The sequence below is a fragment of the Silene latifolia genome, chromosome 1 (genome assembly GCF_048544455.1).
Source record: "Silene latifolia isolate original U9 population chromosome 1, ASM4854445v1, whole genome shotgun sequence".
Classification (NCBI taxonomy): domain Eukaryota; kingdom Viridiplantae; phylum Streptophyta; class Magnoliopsida; order Caryophyllales; family Caryophyllaceae; genus Silene; species Silene latifolia.
Genome location: NC_133526.1, coordinates 108,439,244 through 108,466,623, shown reverse-complemented (window position 1 = coordinate 108,466,623; position 27,380 = coordinate 108,439,244). Strand labels below are relative to the sequence as shown.

Here is a 27,380-nt window from a genome sequence, read left to right as displayed (position 1 = left end):
GGCCGAATAAACAAGATTATAAAACAAATATTTTGAGTCAATTTTAGCTAGATTAATATTGTTCTAGTACAAATAATATTAATCTATTAAGAGGTCATCTTGGGTATAAGTCTTTGGGAGGGATTCTAAGCTTGAATCCTTGTTCATCCAATATTAGGAAGCCCAATAACAAGTAAGAAGGAGATCTTACTTGTGCCCAAAAATCCGAAATACCCATAGTAAGAAAGACGATTTCTTTTCATTCTTATTTATGTTTGCATGCATAAGATCTAGATTTAATTTTATGACTAAATTAAATGTAACATATATGAATATGTTGAATAATGAGATTAATTATTTCTAACAAGTGGTATCATGAGCATTAGGTTGTTTGCATGCAAATCGGTTATTGTTTTTCTGAGTTATACGATTAACAAACAAAACTTATAAATTTGTGTTTATTATGAAATATCACGAAATTTATTTGCATGTTAAAGTTTCTGGTCCTAAAATGTATTTAGGATATTTTGGTTTATTTATGGATTTTTATTGTTCATTTTATATAATAATGGCATTAAAATGTGATTTTATGATAAAAATGTCATTTTTGGACTAAAAATAGCTAAACTTCGATTTTTCAGTGGTTTTTGGATAGGTTTTCACATATATTATCTACTGATGGCGTGTAAAGTTTAATGATAAAATGAGTTGTTATACTCGCAATATGGATTTTTCAAGTTAAAATCGTATTTAAATAGAAAAATAGGTTAATATGAGTTATATTTCGAATATGGTCATGGAAATTTAGTATGTTGTCACATGCAATTTTACAAGATGTGTTAAAACTATTTGGCTATAATGAAGTCTTTATGCATGATTTATGAATTTTTGATGAAAAATCACATAAATAGTGACTTTAATTAGTAAAAATGCTAAAACATACTTCATGACTTAAGAAAAACGTCACATGTTGCATTTAATCATATATTTCAGATCTAAAAGTGAAAAGTTGATAAAAATCATTTTTCTCATTTTTTTATGGTAATAATTGATAAATCCGATAAACCGCAACATTGTTTTTCTCGATAAATTTTCGAAATTTTTAACCTAAGTTTTTTATCATTATGAGTGTCATGGTATTTTTCCAGAATGTTCATGAGTTTAAATTTCAAATTTTGAAATTATTTGAAATTTTTATGATTTAATTTGAAGTTTATGGCATAATTTTGTATTTTTGAGTCCATTTATGAACAATATTAAGAAATCTAGGTTAATTATTGTCAAATGTTAGTGGAGACTAATTTTGAGTCCTAAGATTGTTAGGGTAATTAACTTGTACATAAATATGAATTTATGTAATTATTGTGATTTTTAAAAGGTTAAATCACGCAAATCCGTAAAAACCAATTAATATACGATATTGGCTCCTCAAAGGCGATTTAGCATAAAATTGGGCATGTTCATACATATTATAATGCTGCATTTTATTTATGATTGTTATTTTTAATTTTATGTAATTTTTGAATTATGTAATTTTACTTAGTATGGCCTTAGTTTTTTATTGATATTACCCGAAATGTATGGGAATATAGATTCGGTTGTAATTTATTGTGATCTCGTATCACCGTTTTGTAATTAATAGATTTATTTTTATTTTTAATTACAAATGTATAATAGGAAATTATGTAATTTATTATGTAATTTATTTATTCCGGAGTTCCTTGAAGACGGTGCCACTCGAGAAGGCAATCCATCAAAGAATGTTGCCTTGAAATACGTACCAAGACCGAAGTTCAAGGGACCAGAGGAGTTGGTTTCCGAATTTGTAATAGTTTATTAGATTTACTATTTTAGGAAGGCCATACTAGGATTTTATTTATGCTTTGCATTTTATTTATATGTTGCATGCATCGCTAAATCGCCATAACTAAACATGCATTTTAATCGAGTTTATCGACTGTGTCAATTACAATTATCGTAGTTCACCGCTTTAGTTTACTTAAAACGTGATAGATAATAAATTGAGATGACCTCTCGCTAAAATAAACAATTGAGACTTAGCCTTACCAAAAAGTAGAAACCATGAAAACCTATTTCGCGAGGGAGTGCACTCGGCCACCCCGGGGTACAAACCTTGTTACATAGGGGAAGTGGGTGATGAATTTCTATCCACCGAATTCGTGTTGATAAGGGATGAATCGGCTACCCCGTGCCCAAGTTAATATGAATTTGGATCATGGACACATTTATTTGAAATTTGGATTGACCTCAACGGAAGTATTTGTGACCATAGTCGCATGTGTTCCGGGCTATAGATAAATATTAGAGTAATTTTATCGACCGAGAGTTCTAAGAGTAGAATCGATTAAAGAGTAAATCCACCGAGTTATATTGATGAGGGATGAATCGGCTACCCCGTGCCCAAGTTAATATGAATTTGGATCTCGCAATCATTTATAATAGTTGGGTAGAGGTCGCTATATAAATGCTCATATCTTGTTAAAATATTTACAAGTATGATTTAAAAAGACAAATGTTAATATTTCCTTTTCCTCCATACTTGTAGTTCATTACAATGAATCCATCAAACGCTACTACATCGATTACCATTGAGTCTTGCCACAATGTTTTTGACGACGTTTGTTTCAACAATGATTTCGACACTACTAGAGAACTTCATTTTGGGATAGGTTCGGATGGAAACCTAAACTTCATCACTTCTTCTGAACCTCCCACTACTACAAGATCTCTTGTGAGCCCGTCTCAGGAAGACCGCCTCATAAAATCTATAGGATCTTTGTCTTTGGAAGAGAAAGATGCCAAAACTAGTGGGAGCTCAAGCGATCAAGTTCTTGCTTCCAAGGGCAAAAAGTTTAAGAAGAAGGGAAAGAAAGGGAAAAACTTCAAGCAAGTTGAAGATGAGTGCCATTATTGATATGGCATGGGACATTGGCTTAGGAATTGTCCCGTATATTTGCAAAATATAAGGGAAGGAATCATCGTTCCAAAAGGTAAAATTCCTAAGGAAATTTTTGTTATTGATGTAAATTATACTTCCACTACGACATGGGTACTGGATACCGGTTGTGGTTCTCACCTTTCTAATCATTTACAGGGGTTAAGAGACGTGAAGAGGCTTAGCAAAGGAGATGTGGATCTACGCCTTGGAAATGGAGCTCGAGTAGTGGCCGAATTGGTCGGAGTCGGAGCTATATTCTATTTTTCCGAACAATTGTCGTTGGAAGCACCTAGACCAAAACACAATTTATAACTTCACAAACAACTCTACAATTAGTAAAGAGGCAAGTAAAGGTCGGATCCCAAAGGACGGGAATTGAGATGAGATTTCTATTGAAACTAGTGGTGTCTTAGGGGTGTCACAATTTGGGTTGATGTAGAAGGTCACTAAACTAAAAAGCAAAGAAAGTAAATAAGCAAGATGAATTGAAAGGGTTGTAAACAATTGATAAAAAGCACTAGGGTATCATGGGGTCATAGGGGAATCATGGGAATTGATCATACAAACATGTTCTCAAATTATAAGCAAGCAATTATTGTTGTGATGGATTGAGTTGGGTTATGTCTTACAATCCTAGGAAAGTTTGGGTCCCGGAGCCGAATCGATTAGATTGTACAACACCTACAAGTCGACTTAATCTTCCCTACTCAACAACATGCATGGTCTAATGAGACTCGAGTTGGTTTATGTCTTACAAGTCTCATTGAAAAGATAGGTGATGGGTAAAAAATGCAAGGATTTATAGGCTCACATTTCATCAAACATAACATGTGCATGAGTTGAGATCAAAACAAGCAAGCAAATAAACCATGAAAGCATATTAATTTAAGCATGAATCATTCCCCATGTTGGTTTCCCCTAATTACCCATTAACCCTAGCTAGGTCACTACTCACTCATTATCATGTTGACCATGCTAGCAAGGTTGTTAATCATACCAACAAAATGAAACATGATGAATAAATGAAAGTAATTAACAATAATTAAAAACACAAATATTACTATACAACCAGTTGTATAATAAACATTGTACAACCCTATACATTAATCCGAGCTTATGTGCAATTTTATTGAGTTTGTAAGAGTTTATTTTTTTTATGTTTAAGTGTGTGAGTTCAAAAACTTTAAAGCATAGCTCAGATTCTTTTTAACAAAACTCGAAAACTTTAGTGCACAGCTCGGATTCTACATTATACAACCATATACAACTACATTTACCCAACGACCATACCCGTTTATATCGTATATGTTATTAAGTCGGGTTTATATTGTATATGTTGAGTCGGGCTACATCACATTTTATTTTTTGGGTCAAGAATCGTATCACCCATTTACCCATCTACATTTACCCAACGACCATACCCGTTTAACCCATTTGCCTTACCCGGAACATGTAACCACCATTTACCCTAAACCTAATCTAAGAGCCGCTCTTCCTCTCCCCTCTTTTCATTTTATCATTCATAAAACCATTTCTAAACCTAGAGAAAGGGAGAGGAAGAAGAATTGTCGAGCCTTTCATTTGATTGAAGATTTCTCATCGATTCCAACCTAATTCGATTTCCCTGTTTGTAAGTCGATTTCATTCCATTGTTTATACTGTTTTAAAGTGTTCGTCTTCAAAACGTTTGAAAAGAGAGTCCTGTTTATTTGATGTCTAGTTTATGCATATAAAATCTCGTAGTCAAATTCTTTATGGTTTGTCCTAGGTGATTTATTTATGAACACGTCGCCGAAAAGTCCGCGAATCTGATTTGGTTGTGGAAAATGATTTGAAACCCTAATTTTTATGTTGATTCAGTTATGAGGCTTCTTCATACATCATCTTTGTATAGTCTAGATGATAATAGAATTTGGAATTACTGCAAAATAATGTTTTAAACTCGTTTTATGAATCAATACTTTTTATGCGATGGTTTCTGTCAGTTTTTGGAAATCAGTCTGAAAACCCTTGATAAGTTTAGAATTTGAGAAAAACACGTTAGATATAATTTGTAGCTAAGACGCATGGGGTTCCAATCCAATTGGCTTTGTATCAATTTGATTTTTCTGGAATTAGTTATGTATTTTATTCCGAGTCTGTCATGTGCTGGAAAATCAGGAAAAATCGTGTTTGTTCTTTAAGTTGATATTCCTATTAAGTTATGATGAGTCTAGGTTATGTGCATGATTATTTGATTGAGTAGGTGGTAATTATACATAATTATGTTATGTAGGTGATGGATATGTGAAGGATCATAATTGATTGCTTGTGTGCTTGGATTGCGAAAAGGTAGGGAAATACACTTGACTTATTATCGTTGTTGTTGAATTGTGTTGACTTGTTTGTGTTTCATATGACCAAACTGTGAACGTTGACTTGATTCGTGGTTGTTGATTCATGTTATGATTCATATCCTGGAATGTGCTTGACTGAATTGATCGTATTGAGTATATTATCACAACATTCGGTAACCGGCATGATTCTATGATTTACCAGTTCAATGATATATATATTGTGTTGCATTAATTTCTTGAGCATTCATATGCATTGGAGATGGAGGATGTTGTGGTGATGTGGTGTGGTGATGATGATGTTGTGATAAGGCCCGGGCGGTTCTGCGGCAGACTTGCCTTGGTGTCCTGTGCGAGCCTGGCAGATCGGCTACGGTCGATATATAGTCTACCGGGGATCGGTATGGCTGGGTTGTACGGGTTATGAGATATGAGTTGAGATGGAGGTGGAGGTGACGGAGGAGCATGCATATCATATTTTGTTGTTTCATTGTATTTCCTACTCAACCTCGTGGTTGACCTTGTGTATTCGTGAACACCTGTGATGATCCAAATATTGGGGAGCAGACTTGACAGGTTTATGAGATGGGATGGGAGCTTGATGTGCGTGAGACACTGGATCAGAAGACTTAGTAGCTAGACCATCATTTAGAAGACTTTCACTTTCATTTATGTTAGTTCTTTGTAATTTGATGTAAAAGAGGTTTTGTAAAAATTAAGTTAAAGAAATTATATAATTCGCCTTGGAGTTTAATTTGTTATTCACTACCTCGGGAAACCGAGATGGTAACAGTTCGGTTTATTAGGGAATGTCTTGCTAAAGGCTCCTTCATAAATCGGGGTGTTACAAAGTGGTATCAGAGCGAACGATCCTCAGGCCTAAACCAATGAACCCAATGAACGTAGGATGTGTCTAAATAAAATGAACCCCTGGGAATAAACTGTTAGGAGCTCACAGTGCGGTTAAGAAGGCACCCTTAATGCGTGCTCTTTTGCCCTCTCGTTTTGAACAGGTAACCCGAGATAAATTGAGTGAATGGGGTAGTTAGAAGGAAAACCTTGGATATAATCGAGTTGATGTATACCTTGAGACCCATATATTCTAACCATTCGCGGAGACGACGTTACGGTAAGTATTTTGTATGAATGATGGCGTGATCATATGATGTTGTGGAGATGAGAAATAAATTTTCGTGTTCTGGTTGATAATCAATGAAGTGTTGGATTGTGGTAATCGTGAGCGTGAAAATAATTGCGAATTGATGATATTTATTTGGATGGATGTTGAATGACGTGTTGATAGAGCTAATATGTCTAGCGACATGCGGTTATGTGACCCCGAAGCCATGCTAGTATAGTATTGTGATAGTAATCTGAAACACTATTGAATTGCATGTTTCTAGTCATAATAATCGTGATTTAGATGTCATGAGTAGATCGAGATGCGAAGGGATTCTATGGGATAGATTTTTACGTAAGCACAAAGTGTGAGATTTAAGTTGGGATGGGTTAGTATACATAGTATGTTCATAAGAGCTTGTAACATAGTAAAGAATGACCTAGTGCTGAAACTCGTTTTGTTTGATTTTACTCTTTATGACCTTACTGCCATTTCTTTTCTGTTTATTGCCTATGGATGAAAATTTTATGAGAGATAGCCTCGTGAGTTAGTTTTCATTTGGCGTTTGTTTCATGCTTATAGGATATACGGATTAGGAGTAATAAATGTTTTAGTAAGCTATGGTCAGGAAGTTCCTGTGCAGTGATGTTTTGACCAACGATTTTGTAAAAACTCCTCATTTAAATTGTATTAATAATTTATGCATAATTCCAATTGGAGTGATTAGAATACTCGCACGTGTTTTCAGATTGATAAGCCACGAAAATTCTTGATGTCTCTATATTAAATGGTAAGTTTTGCAAACCGACCCAAGTTTTCGGACCAATTCTTTGTCACATACTTGTTTGGACCAACTGAGTTGCAAAATCCTTTAAAAATTGAATTCTTGAGCTTTGGACCTCATTCTTTTTCTCACGTATTATTAACTCTCTGTATGTTATAAAAAGTAATATAACTCAAGTTTTCGTTGAACGGTTATTTATTCGTGATTTTTGGAAGTTACAACGTGAATCATAACTTTTAAAATGTGGGTTCTATGTTGAGTTTTCATACAGATGTTTGATTATTTCATGAGCCTTATTAATGTGAATTTATAATGTTCTTATATGATGATAGTCGCACGCATATTCATTGGTTATGTATCTTAACAAGTGATAAAAAATTAAAGTTTAGTTTATAACATTGTTGGCATGATAGTATGTGTGAAATTGAATAGCTGAATATGATTCTTAATCAAAGGTGACATGTTTTATACGAGTTCAGTTGTTTGCATACCTTAGATGTTGTCATGTCGTAATGTCTCTTGTTGTTCCTAATCTCTTTAATGGCCGGAATATGTACATAAATACCTATGTTGTCTTATCTTATTAAAGTTAGTGGCAGGTAAGCATTAAATCCAGATATTCTAATATATGTTTCTTGATTGTTACCATCGTTATTTTCTCTTGCATAGATAATATATGCTACGGATGTTGGTGGAAAGTGGAATCGCTTTTTGATAGTTGGATGTTGCCAATTTATTGTTGTTTCCGTATGAATGTTTTATGATAATATTAATCATGTTTAAATGTTTACACATGTATGGTAGTAATGATTTATGTTTAACTGTCCACACATGTAGTATGCCATCTGAGTTCTAATGTCTTTCATGTGAGTTTGTGTGCCCATAGTTATATTTATTACCTTCATCGCATTAAATTATTTCAGTTGAACCTAAACCTATGACATGATAATAAACAGTGTTATTATCCCTTATTGGATATGTTCGTTATTATATTGTCATAAAATGCTAAAGTGATTCTTGCAATTGTATAGGCGTGATATGAAGGAAACTGTTTGATGTAACACGACATTTGACATAGCTATATTCTCGAGTCGTTGCTATCAATTATATTCTAATGAAGATTGCTTATGATAACTATGTTGGCAATTATAATGGGATAACCCTTTGATGATTCACATGATATGCGTTGATTTAAATGATAGTCGTTATAGTTACGTTTAATTGAGCCTACGAGTTGCCTAATTATTCAAATCGCGCAAATCAGAGAAGTTGTTCGAGTTGCTAATCTTTTATCATAAATAATGTTCTACAAAGTATATGATGGCAAATGTATATGTTTAAGCTATTTATGCGATATCTTTTGTTTTCTTTGAAAATGAGTTATACTAAGTTTTTGGACACAATTGAATGATAGTTGCTAAAATGTTAAACACATGTGTGATATGGGAGTAATGTTGTTGTTGTCATGGATCATATGTTGTACTTTTATTGGGAAATATGTTTTCAGAATTGATATCGTACAAACAATTTTGATAATTTAAAATATATGAATTATGAGTATGTTGTTGATTGTTTAAATTCATCGGCCTAATTCGTGACCTAAACCAGTAAGTGAGTAAATGGTTGTATGGACATGTCAATAAGATCCTGTGATTGTGGTGGATAGTAGTGGTAGATCTATTTTCTGTGATATGTTTACAAATGTGAGAAGTTTCTTAAATCGTCTTGTTATTTTTTTTACCCTTCTATATGATGGTGAAAATTTTATGTGTGATAACATTCTGATTTAGCTTTTCAATGCTTTTAGTTTCATGCTAATATGAATTATATTTTGAGAGAAATAAATATTTTAGTTGACAGTGGTCAGATTGTTACTACACGGTTCTGTTTCGACCCATGTCTTCAAAAAAAAAAAAAAAAAAAAAACACCATTTGAAACGTGTTTATTGTTTATGCATAATTCCAACTCCACTGTTTAGAAGATTCATTCGCGTTTTCAAAATGATAAGCCACGTAAAATCTTAACGAGTCGTTATTTAATAGTAATTTTTGCAAGTTGCCCCATTTTCTGTCTAATTCTTTGTAAAGTTTTGTTCCAACCAACTGAGTTGTAAAATTTGTTATAAATAAATTCCTTAAGCTTTGCAATTGATTCTCTTTCCTATGATTAGTTAATTCATTATATTTCTTAAAAACGATAATAGCTCGCAAAATAGCTAAGCGGTTATTTAATTATGAATTTTGAAAGTTGTTGCATGATGTTTGATTGTTGAAATTGTAAGTTATGTGAGTTTCATATAAAAGTTTAATCAAATATGAATTATGTGATGTAACCATGTAATACTCTGATATGAATTCTGTAGCATGAACGATAGGCATATGATATGAGTATGAACCTTGTTATATGATAATATAATCTTATTTGTTTCGGTGGGTTTTATGTAAAGTAGTCTCAATTATACAAACGCTATTACATTGCTTGAATTTTGCCTAGTGTCTTTCTCTAAACCTGATTTACAGAAATATGGATTTTACTTCTATGATATGATTACTGATATGAAATATTTTAATTCGTCAAGTATGAACTATGAGTTAGTTGATTGTCTACATTGATGTAAACGTGTTAAATTGGTGTCAAAGCATCCAAGTATTTGTTACCTTGATTTTGTGTAATGCATAGCATGAAATGGACAAGTGTGTTTTGTTGCTTGAAAGGTCGGATGCTAGTTGCCAGTATAGAGTAATTAGCTTATCAGATGATTTGTGTCTATTGTTTCAGTAATCTTCTTAAACATTGGACGCGGAATTTTAAAATGGGGTTACGGGGACGTAACCATGTTTTAAGGAGGATAGGATTGTAAAATCTTGATGGTTTACGATCTGGCTAAGCAGTATGTTATGATTGGCTGACTGAGAATTGACCATGCATGGAGTCTGCTGTTTTAATTTGTTATTATTCGGTCAATGTTGTGATTCTTTAAGTGCCACATACTTCTGTCGTATGTTCAACTTTGGGGACAAAGTTTCTTAAGGGGGATAGAATATAACACTTCGCGTTTTAGAGCTTATGTATATGTACTACTTGTGTTTGTCTTATGCTTGTGGATGTTTGGTTATCATTACGGGGTGGCGAACTTCGGGACGAAGTTCATTTTAAGGGGGGGAAGACTGTAATACCCCGTATTTTATATAATCGATTAAACGGATATTATTATATACTAGTTATTATACATTTTATATTGGTTGCATCGTAATATCGTGAATGTTATTAAGTCGGGTTTATATCGTATATGTTGAGTCGGGCTACATCACATTTTGTCTTTTGGGTCAAGAATCGTATCACCCATTTACCCATCTACATTTACCCAACGACCATACCCGTTTAACCCATTTGCCTTACCCGGAACATGTAACCACCATTTACCCTAAACCTAACCTAAGAGCCGCTCTCCCTCTCCCCTCTTTTCATTTTATCATTCATAAAACCATTTCTAAACCTAGAGAAAGGGAGAGGAAGAAGAATTGTCGAGCCTTTCATTTGATTGAAGAATTCTCATCGATTCCAACCTAATTCGATTTCCCTGTTTGTAAGTCGATTTCATTCCATTGTTTATACTGTTTTAAAGTGTTCGTCTTCAAAATGTTTGAAAAGAGATTCCTGTTTATTTGATGTCTAGTTTATGCATATAAAATCTCGTAGTCAAATTCTTTATGGTTTGTCCTAGGTGATTTATTTATGAACATGTCGCCGAAAAGTCCGCGAATCTGATTTGGTTGTGGAAAATGATTTGAAACCCTAATTTTTATGTTGATTCAGTTATGAGGCTTATTCATACATCATCTTTGTATAGTCTAGATGATAATAGGATTTGGAATTACTGCAAAATAATGTTTTAAACTCGTTTTATGAATCAATACTTTTTATGCGACGGTTTCTGTCAGTTTTTGGAAATCAGTCTGAAAACCCTTGATAAATTTAGAATTTGAGAAAAACACGTTAGATATAATTTGTAGCTAAGACGCATGTGGTTCCAATCCAATTGGCTTTGTATCAATTTGATTTTTCTGGAATTAGTTATGTATTGTATTCCGAGTCTGTCATGTGCTGGAAAATCAGGAAAAATCGTGTTTGTTCTTTAAGTTGATATTCCTATTAAGTTATGATGAGTCTAGGTTATGTGCATGATTATTTGATTGAGTAGGTGGTAATTATACATAATTATGTTATGTAGGTGATGGATATGTGAAGGATCATAATTGATTGCTTGTGTGCTTGGATTGCGAAAAGGTAGGGAAATACACTTGACTTATTATCGTTGTTGTTGAATTGTGTTGACTTGTTTGTGTTTCATATGACCAAACTGTGAACGTTGACTTGATTCGTGGTTGTTGATTCATGTTATGATTCATATCCTGGAATGTGCTTGACTGAATTGATCGTATTGAGTATATTATCACAACATTCGGTAACCGGCATGATTCTATGATTTACCAGTTCAATGATATACATATTGTGTTATATTAATTTCTTGAGCATTCATATGCATTGGAGATGGAGGATGTTGTGGTGATGTGGTGTGGTGATGATGATGTTATGATAAGGCCCAGGCGGGTTCTGCAGGACTTGCCCTGGTGTCCTCAACAAGGAAATGCGGATCGGCTACGGTCGATATATAGTCTGGGGATCGGTATGGCATTTGGGTTGTACGGGTTATGAGATATGAGTTGAGATGGAGGTGGAGGTGACGGAGGAGCATGCATATCATATTTTGTTGTTTCATTGTATTCCCTACTCAACCTCGTGGTTGACCCTGTGTATTCGTGAACACCTGTGATGATCCAAATATTGGGGAGCAGACTTGACAGGTTTATGAGATGGGATGGGAGCTTGATGTGCGTGAGACACTGGATCAGAAGACTTAGTAGCTAGACCATCATTTAGAATACTTTCACTTTCATTTATGTTAGTTCTTTGTAATTTGATGTAAAAGAGGTTTTGTAAAAATTAAGTTAAAGAAATTATATAATTCGCCTTGGAGTTTAATTTGTTATTCACTACCTCGGGAAACCGAGATGGTAACAGTTCGGTTTATTAGGGAATGTCTTGCTAAAGGCTCCTTCATAAATCGGGGTGTTACACATAGCCGATATGAGACAATTAGCAGGTCTCACTCCGCCCCTTCAACTCACAACAAGACAACCATGAGGTAGGATGCCTTCTTGCAAGGCAAGGTGGGTCTTGCAAAAATGGCGACACATCCAAACATTAAGCACACAAAATCAAATAATGGATGCATCTACAAAAGGAATAGCCACTTCCTCATCAAGTGGCGGAGGCAACTAAAAGAGAACAAATTTAAGAGCATATAATCCGTCACAAATACTAGTTAAACAAATTACTAAGGCTAAGAGGATGACACTAAATCACCTCCAAATGGTGTTAAACTAGACTACTTTCGTCCTCAATTTCCAAATGCTTTCGTCAAGAGCGATCGGATGGTATGGAATGATGATCCCTATGATGCTAGTAGCATATGACATGACAAGTCTCGAATTCTCTACAAAAGTAAAGGTCATGGATCGTCCCAAGCTCGACAAAGTGGCTTGAGAAAAAGGCTTTTTGGGAATGAAATGCTCAAATCTTTATAAACAAGGGTGGATATGACTAGTATTCAAAAATTGACCTCATTCAACTTTCACATTTCAAAAATTAGAGATGGGGTTTGTCCCTTCCGGGCTAATGTCCTTTGCTTTCGCCAATCGCTTATTAGGCAACCGGTTAACCTATAGACAATAGCTTTTCGGGGTGATAGTCACTCTGTCTCTGGGCGGTTGAATTCACAACCGTGTGGGGGCCCAATTCAATGGATCCCTCTCCAAAGCACATCAAAGTGGTACGCCTCCATCAAAACAACTAAAATTCTCAACATTTCAACATTTCATAACATTTGAGGTTTCCTTAGCAATAAATTACTTCCACATAACAAAATCTTCGAAATGAGCACTTCAAACTTATTGATAGAAAGTAATTTTGGGTTGCCTTACCACAAGGTCAATCAAGGTCACCTAGACAAGTTAACCAAGTCCACATTGCATCACGGGGTTGGAATAGGTGACTCACATGCAAACCCTTGACTAGGCTTTGGGTCATGGGTCAAAAGACACTAGTATGACACAATCTATGGTGTTTTAAAACCATTCTAGTAGACAAAGTCTTAAGTTGAAAAAATATTTGTAATGGCTTAGTTGCTCTTGTTAAAGTTCTCAATTAGGCACTTTTCAAAATATTTTATCTAAATGCAACTATATGTCATGATGCAACTATTATATACATCCTAATGCAAGTGATTCTACCAACTAATATGACATATAAACTAAATGCAAGTCCTAAGTTCACATTGTTATACCGCATCAATCAAAATAAAGCCACATAGTCATTAACATAAAGAGGAAAAAGGAGATTGGAAAGATCATACCATGCGGTCTTCATGATCCTCATGTCTCGGATGTGGCATAGTCAATCAATGTGAACAAGGATAGAACAAACACAATATATACAACAATATATGACTACACTAAAAAGGAAATAAACATGTTTTTGGGTTTTTCAATTTTCAAATTTTTATGGTTTTTCGAAATTTTTCAATTTTTTTGGATTTTTGAATAAAAGTTAAGTTAGAATTCCCCATCCCCACACTAATATGGGCATTGTCCTCAATGGCCAAAATGATGGGAAATTATGCAAACATGATGCATGATTTCTACACTAAATGCAAGCTACACTAATCTACGCTACATGATGCATGGTTTTTGTTTATGACGGAGAGGATAATTTAGATTACCTCCCGTTGTGTATGCATTGACTCCCCCAAACCGATCTAGAAATTATTGCTAATGTCCTAAGGTTGGGTGTAGTTCATGCACACACTATGCAATGCATGAAACTAATTTGTCATTTTGGATTTTCAAAAGGTGGGAACAATAAAATGAGAACACCTCAATGGGGCCGAGGTGTTAGTCCTCTATGGTGCTAGGACTACTCCAACAATGATCAAGATTAATAAATAAAACAAAGAGAGAAATAGACAAACCTCAAGATGGTAGGAGCCTCTAAAGCTTGCTAATCTTCCATCATATCATCACTATCATCATCTTCCTCACTAGAAGTGGACTAATCACCACTTTCTTCTTCACTTTCTTGTTCACCTTGCTCATCATCCTCTTCTCCTTCTTCACTAGCTTCTTCATCAATGTTATCATCAACTTCTTCATTACCGACAACCTCATTATCACCCGGAACAACCCTAGATGCACTCTTAAAGAAGACCTCCCTATCCGCCCAACTAGGCAAAGGACATGAAGGGTCAAGTAGTCCTTGCCTAGCTAAATGAAGGAGGGGTGGATATTGGGCCAAGTAAGAATTTTTCCGATCCTCGAAAGCTTGCTTGTGCATCTCTTGCATGAGAAGAGTCAAATAATCATTTCTTGCTTCAACGCCTTCGGGCTTGAACTCTTGGTACTCAAAAGGATAGGGTGGTGTGACAATGGAAGAGGAGGGCATTTCAATTTCACCCTTTTGTTGTCGGATAATGTACTCGGCCTCTTTTGAAAGGGGAAGTAGAGAGTTGGTCCGGTGGACACTCAATCGACAAATCTTTGAAGGCAAAGTGAAAGATCTAGCCTCACTAGTGAGCCATCCATACTTGGTGTCAAGAGGGTTATGGGTAACCCACTTGTACTTGTATATCATAGTATTAATATCAATGAGATGACCACCCTCTTTCGCCTCATACTTGCTATCCTTGTTGAAGTTTGGATCAAAGTATTTAGCTAGGATAGTGACTAGGCCTCCATTCACAATAACGGTAGTGCCTTTCTTCCCACAATCAATATTTAGCCATCTATCCACCAAAAGCCTTAGAGAGTTGAAAGGCTTGGTGAATTCCCTTCCAATGTTCAAAGCCGACTCAAGAAGAACAAAATCGAGTTTGGTGAAATGGTTGGTGTCTTTTCTTGCAATGATGGTGTTCCCTATGACCTTGTGCCACACTCTAATGCCCGGATTGTGGACTAATAGAGCGCGACTAGCATGAAAGTCCTCAAATTTCCTTCCGGAAATCGCCTCCCAAAGAGGGTCGGGGTCATACTTGCCAACATTCTTAAAATAACTCGGTGAATCACTAAGACCCAAAGCTTTACCCATTTCCTTAAAGGAGATGCGCCTACTAACATTAGCTAGACGGAACTCGATGGTCTCCATAGTCTCAACCTTGTTAACTTTCAAAGAACTCAAAAATTCTAAGGTTAGGGAGGGGTATGTCAATTCTTTTGATTCAAACAATTTCTCCAACCCCATGGCTTTAAAGAAGGCTCTAGTTTGCTCAAGGACACCCAACTTATCTAAGGTATCTTCACAAATAAACTTGGTGGATAGAAATGATTTTCTAGCAAACTTGGCAAAAGTGACCCTATGGGATTTGGAAATGAAAATTACCTCCGGATAATTCGAAAGTTGAGCAATTTCCGGAGTAGAGGATGTTGTTGCTTCCATGGGAGGTGGTTGTTGTTGCATTTCCAAGTTTGGGCTAGCTACCACCATAGCCAATGCTTTCTTTGCTTGAAGACTCTTTTGTCTTGATGAGAGTGCCTTTGCCTTTGGTGCCTTTGCCTTTGTTGCTCCCTTAGTCCTTGCCATTGATGAATAAACCAAGAAAAGAGTGAAAATCTTCAATTTCTAGTGTACCCAAATCGATTAAAAGATGAAAGGCTTTGCCTTTATGAATTCAAAAATCGACTCAAAGGATGAAGATTTTGTGCTTGGTTTTGATTTTTGTTGAAAGAGGAGTGATTGATTTGTTGTTAAAAGGATGTTTTGATTTGATTTTGGTGAATGTTGTTGAGGAATCTTGTTTTTTGTGATGGAGAGGATGAGGGTTTTGGAGTTATGGGGTTTATGAGTAGTGTTATGAATGAAGGAATGAAGAAATGAATGTGGGAGGGGGTTTATAAAACCCGAAAAATTTGAAAATGCAGGGGCAAGACTGGCGGTTTTTGCTCGGGACGCCCGGATTCGGCCTGTTCTGGGTTGGGAAAAACTCGCCTAAAACGGGCGTCTTTCGGTGAAGACGCTCGGATTTGCAAACACGGGACGGGCGTCTTTAACAGAAGACGGGCGGATTCCTTTACAGGGATTTTTCTTGTTTTTCTCAGCCAAAAAGACGGGCGTCTTTCTTTCAGGACGGGCGGCTTTTTGAAGACGGGCGGATTCGAATGCAGGACGCCCGGATTCGTTGACAGTTAGAAATTTCAAAAATTCAGTTCATGTTGGACGGGCGTCTTCTACCCAATATGCCCGGATTGCCTGAAGACGGGCGAATTCTCCTGAATCCGCTCGGATTCGACCCCTTTTTACCCGGATTCAGTTCCATCCGCGTACATTGCATATCCCTTGTCATTTTTCCATTCTTCTTCATATCTCGTGTTCTTTATTGTGGGGCACTACTAAGGCATGGATAGCCTAGGCAATTGCCATCCCCACACTAAGCTAAAGCACTACACATTAATTGAAATTATTAGTCCCTCCCTCACTTCTCTCAAACATGATAATTATCTTGATCAAAGTATAAAAATCCAAAAATGACAAAAATGCAAAATAAGAATTGAAATGCAAGTTAGGGAGTTAGAATTATTTACAAATGGTGGTTTAGGGAGGACTCCACCAAACTCTCATTCTTGATGAGATGTCAAGGGGGCATGTTCAAGGTGTTGTTGATGTTGCTCAACACCTTGAAAAAGTAATCAAAAGCTTATTCATTGTCATGATAAAGGTCTTCAATAGACCTTGGCCCTTGTTGTCGGTCTTGATCGATAACATTACCAATGTAGGGATTAAAAATCCCTTCAAATTCGTCGTCCCAAAGACCACAAACTTCATTAAGTTGATCATTGAAAATCTCTTGATTTGATGGAGACAACTCTCCCATTTCCTTTTCTTGGCCAATGAGGCCATCTTCTTCATTGCTTGACTTTGGTGAGCTTTTCAAGCTCTCTTTGTCACAATTCACTTGCTCTTTGAATGGAACATCTTCAATTTTCTTCTTCCATTGGAGTTCCGACTTCTTCCTATCATCCTTCCGACTATAATGATTAATCATAAAACACGGTTCATGTAAACGGGGAGCTCTCATAGTCTTGTCAAGGTTGAAAGTTATACTCTCATCTCCCACTTCTAGAGTGAGCTCACCATGTTTAACATCAATCACCGCACCCGCGGGGTGTAAGAAAGGTCTTCCTAGAATGATTGGAATGTTGGAATCTTCCTCCATATCAACAATGACAAAGTCCACCGGGATGAAAAACTTCCCAATTCGTACGGGAACATCTTTCCATATCCCTAATGGTGTCTTCGTCGATCTATCGGCCATTTGGAGTGTGATATTGGTGCATTTAAGCTCTCCCATCCCCAACCTTTTACTCACCGAGTACGGCATAACACTCAAACTAGCCCCTAGATCACACAAGGCTTTGTTGATCGTGGTGTCGCCAATGGTACACGGTATTGAGAAGCTTCTCGGATCCTTTAGTTTTGGAGGTGAACTCCCTTGAAGTATTGCACTACTCACCTTAGTGAAGCCGATAGTCTCAAGCTTCCGGATTGACTTCTTCTTTGTGAGGATGTATTTCATGTATTTTGCATAGGCCGGCACGTGATTGATTAATTCCGTGAAAGGAATTGAGACTTCCAAATTCTTCACAATTTCCATAAACTTTCCAAGTTGGTCATCAAATTTGGGCTTGGCTTGACGACTTGGAAAAGGAAGTCTAATCACAATGGGCTCCTTCTCCTTGACCTTGTCTTCATTTTTTTTGAAATTTCTTCTTTTGATGGTTCCCCATTTTTGGAGTTTTGCACAATTTCTTCCTTATCACTAGCTTCCACAACTTCATCCTCAACTTGCTTCTTCGGTGCTACATACCTTGTACCACTTCTCAAGTGAATGGCACTAACTGTTTCATGTCTTGGGGTATTACTTTGAGGTGGTAATTGCCCCTTTTGTCTTTGTGAGCTTGAAGATGCTAGTTGAGTCAATTGGGTTTCCAACATTTTGGTGTGAGCTAGAATGTTGTTGATGGTGGTTTCCTTTGCTTGACTATCTTTTTGCATTTGAGTGAAAAATTCTTGTTGGTTCTTTTGCATTTGGAGGACCGCTTTTTGAACATCAAAACCTTGGTCATTTTGTTGATTGTATGGATTTTGATTTTGGTAACCTTGGTTTTGGTTGTAAAAGGGTCTTTGATTTTGGTTTCTCATGGGAGGTGGGGTGTATGTGGTTTGAGGGTTTTGAACATTTTGGCTTTTGTATGAGAGATTTGGATGGAATTTGGTGTTTTCATTGTAATAGTTGGAATAAGGGGTACCACTCTTGTATGCTTGGAAAGCATTCACTTGTTCATTTGTTCCCCTACATTCACTTTGGTCATGTCCCAAAGTTCCACAATTCTCACATATCCCACTTGGGATTGATGAAGATGCCGTCATGGCATTAACATGATGCTTTGGTGATTTTGAGACTTCTTCAAGTCTAGCCATAGCTTTTTCAAACTTCAAATTGATTGTGTTAATGTGAGCACTAAGTTGAGCACCCAATTGAGTAACGGAGTCCACTTCATGCTTTCCTCCTCTAGTAGCCTTGCGAGGTCTACTATATTGTGAGTTATGGACCGCCATTTCCTCAATTTTGTTCCAAGTTTGATTGTCATCAACTTCGGTGAACATTCCATTTGATCCCATGTTGAGAATGTTCCTTGAATCTTCATATAGACCGTTCCAAAATTGTTGTACCAAGAACCACTCGCTAAGTCCATGGTGAGGACATGAGCGGCAAATTCCCTTGAACCGCTCCCAAGCTTCATACAAAGATTCTTCATCCCTTTGCTTAAAACCCGTAATTTGAGCTCTTAGCATGTTATTCTTTTCCGGTGGGTAGAATTTTTTGTAGAAAGCTAGAGCCAACTTCTTCCAAGAATCAATTCCGAGAGTGGCCTTATCAAGGCCCTTCAACCATTGTTTCGTGGTGCCAATTAGAGAAAAAGGAAATAAGACCCATCGAATTTGGTCTTGAGTTACACCGGTTTGATAAATCGCATCACAATAGTCACAAAAGGTTTCCATATGAGAATGAGGGTCTTCACTAGGCATCCCCCCAAATTGGCTCCTTTCGACTAATTGGATAAAGGCGGATTTTGCAATGAAATTTCCGGTCAAATGTTGTGGTGTGGGAGTACCATTGGGTAGGTTCTCCTCGGTGGGTACGGAATGTGATGAAAACTTAGGCATTGTGGGTTGATTTTGTGTGGTATTTTGTGTTGGGTTCTCCTCACCTTCTCTTGCAAAAGGGTTGATGAACTCAATAGTTGGTTGAATATCTACAACCTCACTAATACCTCTCAAATTCCTCCTAGCAAGTCTTCTATTGGTTGTCAAAGTCCTTTCAATTTCACGATCAAAAGGTAACAAATCACCTTGTGACCTTCTAGACATGCAAAATATCAAACAACTCGAAAACAATTAGAACAAACCTTGAGGAGTTTTACTTCCCCAAGGCAAAGAATGACACAACTAATAACAATATAAGAAAATCTAAATCAAGATAACACTGTCCCCGGCAACGGCGCCATTTTTGGTCGGAGTCGGAGCTATATTCTATTTTTCGGAACAATTGTCGTTGGAAGCACCTAGACCAAAACACAATTTATAACTTCACAAACAACTCTACAATTAGTAAAGAGGCAAGTAAAGTCGGATCCCAAGGGACGGGAATTGAGATGAGATTTCTATTGAAACTAGTGGTGTCTTAGGGGTGCCACAATTTGGGTTGATGTAGAAGGTCACTAAACTAAAAAGCAAAGAAAGTAAATAAGCAAGATGAATTGAAAGGGTTGTAAACAATTGATAAAAAGCACTAGGGTATCATGGGGTCATAGGGGAATCATGGGAATTAATCATACAAACATGTTCTCAAATTATAAGCAAGCAATTATTGTTGTGATGGATTGAGTTGGGCTATGTCTTACAATCCTAGGAAAGTTTGGGTCCCGGAGCCGAATCGATTAGATTGTACAACACCTACAAGTCGACTTAATCTTCCCTACTCAACAACATGCATGGTCTAATGAGACTCAAGTTGGTTTATGTCTTACAAGTCTCATTGAAAAGATAGGTGATGGGTAAAAAATGCAAGGATTCATAGGCTCACATTTCATCAAACATAACATGTGCATGAGTTGAGATCAAAACAAGCAAGCAAATAAACCATGAAAGCATATTAATTTAAGCATGAATCATTCCCCATGTTGGTTTCCCCTAATTACCCATTAACCCTAACTAGGTCACTACTCACTCATTATCATGTTGATCATGCTAGCAAGGTTGTCAATCATAACAACAAAATGAAACATGATGAATAAATGAAAGTAATTAACAATAATTAAAAAGGGATTAAGAGAATTATACCTATTAATGATTCCAATAATAAAGCAAATAATAAAAGAAGTACTTGATGCTTGATTGAGAGGTTGTCAATCTCCCAATAATAACCCAAATAATCTTCAATTACCCAAAATAAAGGATGAACAAAAGAGAGATTAAGGAAATAAAACTTGTATTAAAACTTGATTAATTGTTGATTACAAAACTAAAGAGAGATTTGATTGATATTAACTACTCTAAGAATGGATAAGAAGAACATACTCTTCTAATTAGACTAATGGGGTATTTATAGTGGAAATTAGGTGGATGCATTAGGGTTAACTAAGGGCTAGACTAGTAATTACACTTTTTAGATTTGAGCAGGGAGACGCCGATATTTTTCGAAGGAAGGGCTTCTTTCTTTGAAGCTTGAAGAAACGAATTTGTGCTGGACTGGAATCCGTGCGTCTTAGGCACGGGACGGGCGGATTCCACGGTCTCTGCCCGGGCGTCTTTGGGAGAAGACGCACGTCTTCTGGAGCTGCTGCCCGGGCGTCTTTGAAGGAAGACGCACGGATTGTGGTGCTGGGGACGGCCGGATTCAGGACAATCCGCACGGATTGCTCGTCAGTCTTGTTTCTTCTTCTTTTCTTCCCTTTTCTTCGTAAAATCCTTGGGGATTTCCTTGGGGATGCAAGGATCTTTCCTCAACATTGCTCGTCTACTAAAATATGTACAAAGGCCTTCTAATCTTGTCTCTCCTTGATGCTTGGTCATTGAATTCAATCAATTTAGTCTCATTTTGCCATGAAAATGCAAGGTTTGCACTCTTTTCCTACCAAAGACACAAAACCTCAAAGAATATGCAAAACAAAGAACTAAAGACAATAAATGACCCAAATATGCACTAAAAAGAATGGGAACAAGGCTAATTCGGGGGCTAAATATGCGCTAATTATGGTCATATCATGAATCCAAGGGAACTTATGTATTGGCTTTGCCTAATGGATTTGAGTTGTATTTACATAATTGTTTTTATGTGCCTACACTTTCTAAAAACATTATTTCAATCGCTATGTTGGACATGGACGGTTTTTGTTTTGTCATTAAGAACAATCGTTTTACTATTTCAAGGAACGACTTGGTTATAGTCCAAGCTCCTTCCATTAATGGCATTTACATTTTAGAAACCTCGAATCCGACTAATGACATCTACAACATTCAATCAAAGAAACTCAAATCAAGTGATCCAGATGAATCGTTCATTTGGCATTGTCGATTAGGTCACATAAACGAGAATCGCATCAAAAGATTAATTTCGACTAATGTGATTACACCATTTGATTATCAATGATATGGAACATGCGAATATTGCCTTCTTGGCAAAATGACTCGAAATCCTTTTAGTGGTAAAGGGACACGAGCAAGTGAACTATTGAGACTCATACATACCGATGTATGTGGACCAATGAGTATCACCGCTCGAGGAAATTATGACTACTTCATAACCTTCACCGATGACTTGAGTAGATATGGGTATATCTATTTAATGAAGCATAAAAGTGAAGCTTTTGAGAAATTCAAGGAATTTCAAAAACGAAGTAGAGAACCAATTGAACAAAAGGATAAAGGCACTACGATCCGATCGTGGTGGAGAATATCTTAGCCTTGAATTCGATTCACACTTGAAAGGTTGTGGTATTATATCACAACTTTCTCCACCCGGAACAACACAACTCAATGGTGTTGTCGAAAGGAGAAATCGAACTCTACTTGATATGGTTCGATCAATGATGAGTCAAACCGAGTTACCGAACTCGTTTTGGGGATTGCAATCCAAACTGCAATTATATCTTTGAATAATAGTCCCACAAAAACAACCGAAAAGACTCCATTTGAGATATGGAAAGGAAGAGTTCCTAATCTATCCTACATGAAGATTTGGGGATGTAATGCTTACGTCAAGGCAAAGACCGACAACAAGCTTGCCCCAAGATCCGAAAAATGCATCTTTGTAGGTTACTCCGTGACCTTTCGAGGATATTACTTCTACAAGCCTCAAGAAAACAAATTGTTTGTGTCTTGCGAGCCTGTCTTCTTAGAAAGAGAATTTATTTCTAAGAGACAGAGCGGGATAAATTTTGAACTTGATGAAGTTCAAGAGCCACAAACCGAGGTAGAGACGCAAGAAGATGTTCCTTCGTCGTCTAGCGCGGTTGTCCCTCCTCCTCTTAGAAGAACGGACCGAATTATTCGCCATCCCGATTGATATGTGGGACTTATCGAAGATGATGGAACACTCGATGTGTTGCTTTTAGAAAGTGACGAGCCCGCCACCTACAAGACCGCAATCTCTAGTCCAAATTCCTCCTTATGGCTTGAAGCCATGAAGTCTGAGATGGATTCTATGCATGAAAACCAAGTTTGGAACTTGGTGGATTTGCCTAAAGGGGCAAGACCTCTTCAATGCAAATGGATTTTCAAGGTCAAGAATGGCATAGAAGGACATGATGATGTCTACAAAGCTAGGCTAGTGGCAAAAGGATTTACCCAAGTCCAAGGTCTCCATTATGATGAAACCTTCGCCCCCGTAGCCATGCTAAGATCCATACGGATTTTGTTAGCGATTGCCGCATTTCATGATTATGAAATATGGCAAATGGATGTCAAAACCGCTTTTCTAAATGGGCATTTAGAAGAGGAGGTGTACATGATACAACCCGAAGGTTTTGTCGATTCTAAAAATCCTAACAAAGTGTGCAAACTTAGGAGATCTATTTATGGTCTTAAACAAGCATCAAGAAGTTGGAATCATCGATTCGATCATGTGATAAAAGAGAATGGTTTCACTCGAAGTGTTGAGGAACCATGTTTATACATGAAATTTAGTGGGAGCAATGTTGTGTTCCTAATCTTGTATGTCGATGACATACTACTCATTGGAAATGACATTCCAATGTTATCTTCTGTTAAGAAGTGGTTAGGTAACCATTTCCAAATGAAGGATTTAGGAGAGGCACAACGCATATTAGGTATCCGAATCCATAGAGATAGATCCAAGAGGATATTGGCACTAAGTCAAGAGTCTTATGTTGATAAGATTCTTCGACGTTTCGGCATGGACAAATCAAAAAGGGGATTGGTACCTATGGTAACTGGGACGATATTGAGCAAGTCTCAATCTCCCTCCAAACCCCATGATGTTGAATGCATGAAGATGATCCCTTAAACTTCCGCTGTTGGATCAATCATGTACGCCATGATATGCACACGTGTTGATGTCTCGTATGCCTTGAGCATGACGAGTAGATATCAAGGAAATCCAGGTGAGAGTCACTGGATAGTCGTCAAGAACATCCTTATGTACTTGAGAAGAACTAAGGATTCTATCTTAGTGTTTGGAGGAGACACCGAGCTCCGTGTTAATGGTTACACGGACTCAAGTTTCCAAACGGATAGAGATGACATGAAATCACAAGCTGGTTTCATTTTCATGCTCAATGGTGGTGCCGTTAGCTGGAGAAGCTTCAAGGAAGCTGTGACTGCGGATTCAACAATGGAGGCTGAGTACATTAATTGCAGCATCAGAAGCTGCCAAGGAAGCTGTGTGGATCAGGCAATTCACGGAAGGTCTAAGAGTAGTACCTACCGCCAATGATCCCATCACTCTCTATTGTGATAATAGTGGGACAATCTTCCAAGCTAAAGAGCCAAAGTCTAGTAATAGATCTAGACATGTACTTAGAAAATATCATGTAATTAGAGATTTCATTGAAAGAAAGGAAATTGCGATATGTAAGGTTGGGACGGATGATAACATAGCTGTTCCGCTCACCAAGCCTTTACCACAGGCTAAGCATGATGGACATGTTGCGTCCATGGGACTTAAACGTGTACCAAGTTTGTGTTAGATTTTGAAATGAAATAAAAGTGTTATTTTGTTCATGTTCATAATCGCATTTGTCTTTTATCTTTTCCTTATACATTGTTACATCCAAACGGGTTATAGTGACAATTGAACCCCGTTAAAGTGAACATGGATTAACATAGTATTCGCCCATAGCCACTTGTATGAGGTGACGTCTCGAAGTGACTAGAGTGTGATGCGATTGATGGCAAGTTCAAGTGCCATGAAGTCATGTGAGATGACTAGTCGATCACATAGGCAGACTGTTAGGAACACTTTGTCGGGCTAATGACAGCTTATAGAGTTCTGGCAAATTTATATAGCCTGGTCGTGGCGAGAGCTACTATAGTATTCTAATGAGTCGATTCTTTTGACTAAAGACTGTTCGCCTAAGGTGGCACAGTTTCAGATTAACTTTGATTTATGTTACTACGACCTTCGTAAATGGGGTCAAATGGGCATATTTTGGGTTATGATGGCTGTGGCTAGTCGAAGGGAATAAGTGCGATAGGAATTGTCCACCCCTTGTCAGGGTTATAATAATATCTCAGGGCCACTCGAGGAGTAATGAACTGGAAATGCGTGGCCACGCTCGGAAGGTATCTATGGTAGATAATTCCGGTCAATCAGTTATTCTCCAGATCGAGGAAACCACTCTCGATATGATCAGTTGCAAGTACGACCAGAAAGACACCCTGCATTGAGTGGGAGATAGTAATAGGACTAGAAAATTGGTGACGCACACTTGTCGAGGACAAGTGGGAGATTGTTGGAATATGTGTCCTCCGACAATAATGCGATCACAACTGTCGATCATGATGATCACATGTTTAAATCTCATTTTAAGAATACATGTGGGAAGTAATATTTTACTATCAACTGGTCCACACATATCGGTAATGATTGGCTGACTAGAGTTTGACATTACTGTCATGCGACGGTGGTGACCAGTTGATCCCCTTAGGTCATACCTAAAGGGTGACACTCTTAATTGTTTATTTAATTGACCGTATGTCGATACGAGTTAATTAAATTGCTTAAAATTGACGGATGATTTTGGAAGTAATATTTACGTGTCTTATTGTAATTTGATTATAATAAGATACGGTCTAAGTAATCGAATTGTTTTATTAATTAGATGAAATTATTGTTTACGGAAACAATTGAAACGGAATGAATAAATTATTATAAATACAGAATGTTGTAGTTTATAATTCGGAAAAACTTTTGGTACAAGTAATTATGAATTACTATGTTAATTTTATAAGTGACATATTTTATTAATATGTTGATTTTTAATTGTTAAAAATACATTTTATATATAAGATGTCATGTAATGTGTTGTTAGAAATCTATATCTCATTACTTTACATATTCATATATGTGATGAATTAATTTAGTCATAAAATTAATTACAAATCTTATACATGCAAACTAAAATAGATAAGTGAAGAAATCATTTTCTCACCATATGATTTTCGGATTAAAAGGGCACAAGTGAGTTCTCCTACTCACTTGTTCTTGAGCTTCCAAATATTGGATGAACAAGGTTCAAATTAGAATCTCTCCCAAAAGCATATACCCAAGATAACCCCTTTAATAGATTAATATTATTAGATCTAGAATAATAATAATCTTACTAAAATTGACCCAAAAGGTTTTGTGTCCTCTTGAATTTTCGGCCAAGAGGAGAGGAATTTTGGAGTATTTTGTTTCTCTTTCTAAACTTCTTTAAGTTTATTATGTGAATGAATGAATAATGCACTAACTATTGCATGTAGTGTAAGAGTAGAAAAATAAACAAAACATTTGCTCTTTTTCATCTGGGAAAACCGAAATATGGGAAGGGGAGAGAGCCCAATCCATGCTCTCCTTTTCTTCCCAAGAGAAAGCTATGTATGCAAGGCTATGAGTAGGCATTATCATTATGTTTTCCACTTATAAATAATCAACACAATTTTATCCTAAATACTCCCTCCATTTCGGTACACATACATAAAATGGATGAGTCCATTTTATTTGTGATTTTGTCAATATGTCACATGTGACACATTTCATGACATCTTATTTATAAAATGTATTTTTATCCATTAAAAATCAACATATTAATAAAATATGTCACTTATAAAATTAACATAGTAATTGACAATTACTTGTACCAAAAATGGTTTACCAATTTATAAATCACAACATCTTGTATTTATAATTAATTATTCATTCCGTTTAAATTGTTTCCGTAAACAATAATTTTATCTAAGTAATAAAACAATTCGACTACTTAGACCGTATCTTATTTAATCAAATTACAATTAGACACGTAAATATTACTTCCAAAATCGTCCGTCAATTTTAAGCAATTTAATTAACCCGTATAAGCATACGATCAATTAAATAATCAATTAAGAGTGTTACCCTTTAGGTATGACCTAAGGGAATCAACTGATCACCACCGTTGCACGACAGTAATGTCAAACTCTAGTCAGCCAATCATTACCGATATGTGTGGACCAGTTGGCTGTAAAATATTACATCCCACATGTATTCTTAAAATGAGATTTAACCATGTGATCATTATGATCAACAGTTGTGATCGCATTATTGTCGGAGGACACTTATTCCAACAATCTCCCACTTGTCCTCGACAAGTGTGCGTCACCAATTCTCTTGTCCTATTACTATCTCCCACTCAATGAAAGGTGTCTTTCAGGTCGTACTTGCTAGTGATCATATCGAGAGTGGTTTTTTCCTCGATCTGGAGAATAACTGATTGACCGGAGTTATCTACCATAGATACCTTCCGAGCGTGGCCACGCATTTCCAGTTCATTACT

At 36.5% G+C, this 27,380-nt stretch overlaps 1 non-coding gene across 1 annotated transcript; it reads left to right on the top strand.

Annotated features, from left to right (window-relative positions):
* Positions 1–19,033: 19,033 nt before the first annotated feature.
* LOC141624770 (small nucleolar RNA R71) lies at positions 19,034–19,140 on the top strand. The gene has a single exon (XR_012534579.1). It is a non-coding gene; the product is annotated as a small nucleolar RNA R71 (small nucleolar RNA).
* Positions 19,141–27,380: the final 8,240 nt, after the last annotated feature.